We start from the raw sequence: 4,747 nt of genomic DNA, 5'->3' as shown, positions 1-4,747 counted from the left end.
TCCACCAGTCTCTTATCTCTGCAAATATTTCCTTCAGCAATTATTTCTGAAAGAAATTTCTCAATGTCTCTTTATATAGGAAACAGCGCCCTCAGCAATATCCCTAAGAAAATACCAGAATGGGATTTACAGTGCTGCCTCAAGATTAACTGAAAGGACATTGAATCAAAACAAACTTTAGGAAAAGAGAATCTAAAGAGGGATTGGGAGGGACAAATGGACAATGGGACGTTGGTGATGACAGCCCCACTTGATCCAGGAATTAAACCTGGGTCCAGAAAAATCTTTGGAATTTCTCGCTTTCAAATAGTCTTTCATTCATATCCGTGCTCTTCATGAGGCTTTTTACAAGTTGGGCAGCAGGTGATTTTCAGGAGCTTTCTCAGTAACTGCTATAGGCTCCCATCTTCTTCCATTTGCCCACATGTCTGCAATAACTGCTGGAGAAAAATAACTTCTCTATTGCCATCTGAGTCCTGAGGGAGCTCTTTTCATGAACAAAATTTAACTTAGAACCATAGTTATAAGGGATTCCGGGAAATGCATTTCTGAGCTTCTCTCTTGTGATGCTGAGCAGGGCATAGAAAGAGGAAGATATAGTGCTGAGTGGATAACAGATCATCTGGCACACTTTGGTAAATGGGGCAGATTTCCAATATGGCAAGCCACCAAACAGACAGGCAAACTGAATTTACCAACAATAGGTAGTTATAACATTTTTTTTTTTTTTTTTTGAGACTGAGTCTCTCTGTCACCCAAGCTGGAGTGCAGTGGCACGATCTAGGCTCACTGCAACCTCTGCCACCTGGGTTCAAGCTATTCTCTTGCCTCAGCCTCCCGAGTAGCTGGAATTACAGGCACTCGCCATCATACCAGGCTAATTTTTTTATTTTTAGTAGAGACGGGGTTTCACCATGTTGGCCAGGCTGGTCTCAAACTCCTGACCTCAAGTAATCTGCACACCTCGGCCTCCCAAAGTGCTGAGATTACAGGCTTGAGCCATGATGCCCAGCAACATTTTTTGATTAAAAACATCTGATATGGTGTGGCTCTGTCCCCACTCAAATCTCATCTTGAATTGTAGCTCCCATAATTCCCACGTGTCATGGGAGGTAATTGAATCATGAGGGTGAATTTTTCCTGTGCTGTTCTAATGCTTCTTGTTGGCAGCTGCCACCTGTATGGTGATTCTGTCCAGATCTTTCGTCCCTGAGGTGTCAGTTTGCAGCCCCCATCTTGGTCCTTTTCCACCATTTTCAGCCTCTCCAGGGCTTGGAGGACCCAGCGGGCCATTCTCTTGGAGCCTCGGCTGAAGTGGCTGGGCATGATGCTTTTACTCTGATGTCCCCCATAGATCTTGGTCATGGAGTCAACCCCAGCACTACCCTGTAGGTACAGGTGCTATGCTGTGGAAGCAGCTCATGTGTAGAACCAGTTTTCATCACAGGGAGGAAGCTCTTTGTGCTTGGCCAGCTTGACGGTGTCCAACCATCCAGGGACTTTCAGCTTCCCGGACTTCTTGAGAAAGGCTGCCAGAGCTCTGATGAACTCCTGCTGGTTCATGTTCTTTTTTTTTTTTTTTTTGAGACAGAGTCTCGCTCTGTTGCCAGGCTGGAGTGCAGTGGCGCAATCTCGGCTCACTGCAAGCTCTGCCTCCCGGGTTCACGCCATTCTCCTGCCTCAGCCTCTCCGAGTAGCTGGGACTACAGGTGCCCGCCACCACACCCGGCTAATTTTTTGTATTTTTTAGTAGAGACGGGGTTTCACCATGTTAGCCAGGATGGTCTTGATCTCCTGACCTCGTGATCCGCCTGCCTTGGCCTCCCAAAGTGCTGGGATTACAGGCGTGAGCCACCGTGCCCGGCCAGTTCACGTTCTTTACAGTAATTCCCCAGGCATTGTGCAGCCTCCGCGCTGCCAGCCAGGGGAAAGGGATCAGATGGTTTTATAAAGGGCAGTTCCCCTGCACACACTCTCTTGGCTGCTGCCATGTAAGATGTGCCTTTTCTCCTCATTCGCCTTCTGCCATGATTATGAGGCCTCCCCAGCCTAGTGGAACTGTGAGTCCATTAAACCTCTTTCCTTTATAAATTACCCATACTCAGGTAATTTATAATTACACATACTCGGGTATGTCTTTATAGCAGCGTGAGAATAGACTAATACAACACCTCAAAAACAAAATTATATGCAGAAATTAAAGCAAAATTTTATTAGAATTCTTAAAAGTGTATGTGGCATGCTGATTATAGTTAATGTATCATATACTCAAAAATTGCTAAGAGAGTAGATCTTAAATGTTTTCACCAAAAAAAGTGAGGTGATGAATATGTTAATTAGCTTGATTTAATCATTTTGCAATGTACACATCATATTAAAACATCACATTATACCTCACAAATATATACAATTTTTGTTTGTCATCTAAAAATAAAAAAAAATTTAGCTGGGCACAGTGGCTCACGCCTGTAACCCAGCTCTTTGGGAATTTGAGGTGGGCTGATCACCTGAGGTTGAGAGCTCGAGACCAGCCTGGCCAACATGGCGAAACCCCATCTCTACCAAAAAATACAAAAATTAGCCAGGCATGGTGGTTGGCGCCTGTAATCCCAGCTACTCAGGAAGCTGAGGTGGAAGAATTGCTTGGGTGACAAGAGCGAAACTCTGTCTCAAAATAAATAAATAAACAAATAAATAAATAAATAAAAATTTAAAAACCAGATATTGGTGACTACCAGAGTGTTCACTACTTTAAGAATGTAATCTATTTGGCATTAGTTTCTGAGGCACTAGTGCCTTATGTCTAAATATTCACAGAAATGGCTAAATCAAATGTTTGCTTGTGCAAAATAAGTTATCTATATATAAATACACAGGGAGAAAGATACACACCAATCTGAGAATAAAAGTACATCAGGAGAGGGGAGTAAGGTACTGTAGGACCAAAAGTAACTTTTATATAATTTACATTATTTAAAAATTATAAAATATAATTTTTTGTGTATTAATTCTGTAACTAGAAAGAAAAAATAGAGCTATCCCAGGATAATTAGTACCTGAAACTAATTTCTATTATGCCATATTCTGTGACAGCTCTTGAAGTCAGCCAATGATGGAGACCTTGAGTTCTACTACAATTTCTGCATTAGCATGAGATGGTATATGACTTTGCCTATTATTTTATGCTCCTAGGCCGTTTTCCTGCTTGTAAAACAAGAGGATTGGAATAGATGGTTTCTAAGATCCTTCTCAGCACGGAAAGCCTATAATTCTAGGTTTTGTTGGAGTGAAATACTGGAAGCATGGAACAGTTCTGGGGGTGGGGACATGGTACTCCAAGGATGGTCTCTGGGAAGCAGGAACTGCCTGAGGCTACTAGGAATTCAGAAAGTGGAAGGGTGGGCAGTTGAAGCAACTTTGTATCTATTAAAATTTCACGGAAGTTCAGCCTTTTCCTATGAGGCACTTGAGCTTGCACAGGGAAACCTGTCCTAATGTCTATTAACAGGGTTTAGTTTTAGCTGGTTTGCAACAAATTGCTCTATGGGTTAGTTATGGTGGGTATCCTTTCTGACTCTTTGGGTCTATGTTACATGGATTGTTGAATATAAATTCTAGCCATATGTCATACTCAGGTGCATCCAAAGAGAGATACTTTTCCCTTATATCCATTAGGAAGAATCTAGATGTGGAGTCTTGAGGTTTTCACCATTTTCTACTATTCAGGGATCAAATTTTGCTAACAGTTTATGTTAAAGCAGAGGATCTACCCTTTTAGGGACTGAAAGACTGAAAGTGAAGATGAATATCCTTCAAGTAAAAGTGAAACTAGACGAATTATTTATGCAATTTAAAGAGAAGAAACACATAAAGACTTTACAGTATATTAGCTGAAAAAAAATCTCTTAGTAAAAAAGCATAACAGCACAAAACAGCCTTAGTTTTCTGTTACTTGTTATAAAACATAATACATTTTCACACCACTTCTTGGGTAGTATTATTTATTTTGACATTTATTACACATCATTTATTTCCTGAATACTGCATGTTATACAGCAGAGTCTATTAGAGATACTGTGCTTTAAAAGCCCCAGAAAAATACTTAGAAAGATGGAAGACACAAGTATAGGAGCCGAAAAGTAATTCTGTATGTTCACAAATAGAAATGGTCAATATTAGGATGTTAATTTTCCCCCATTGACATAAATTCAACTCAAACCTAGTCAAAATACCAGTAGAATTTTTTTTGATAAGCTCATTATAAACTTTATGTGAAAATGCAAAGGATCTAGAACAAAACAACAATTTTGAAAAAGATGAACAAAATTGGAAGACTTACGCAGCCTAATTTCAAGACTTATGATAAAGCTACGGTAACTAAGATGATGTAGTCTTGATGTAAAGATAAAAAAAAAAATTGAGACTCTGTCTTCCAACATCAACAACAAAAGATTAATGACTGCCCTTCTGGATTTCAAACTTGCACAGGGCCTGTAGCCCCTTCGTTTTGGCTCATATCTCCTATTTGGAATGGGAGCATTTATCCAATGCCTGTAACCCCATTGTATCTTGGAAGTAACTAACTTGCTTTTTATTTTACAGGCTCCTAGGCAGAAGGAACTTGCCTTGTCTCAGATGAGACTTTGGACTTGGACTTCTGGGTCAACATTGGAATGAGTTAAGACTTTGGGGGAACTGTTGGGAAGGCATGATTGGTTTTGAAGTGTAAAAAGAATGTGATATTTGG

The 4,747-nt window shown here is 40.5% G+C and overlaps 1 pseudogene; it reads right to left on the bottom strand.

The window, feature by feature from the left end:
- Positions 1-1,150: 1,150 nt before the first annotated feature.
- LOC116462698 (small ribosomal subunit protein eS19-like) lies at positions 1,151-4,516 on the bottom strand (annotated as a pseudogene).
- Positions 4,517-4,747: the final 231 nt, after the last annotated feature.

This window comes from Hylobates moloch, unplaced genomic scaffold (assembly GCF_009828535.3).
Source record: "Hylobates moloch isolate HMO894 unplaced genomic scaffold, HMol_V3 SCAFFOLD_23, whole genome shotgun sequence".
Lineage (NCBI taxonomy): Eukaryota > Metazoa > Chordata > Mammalia > Primates > Hylobatidae > Hylobates > Hylobates moloch.
The sequence above is the reverse complement of the archived record's forward strand: the minus strand, read 5'-3'. Positions and strand labels throughout refer to the sequence as shown.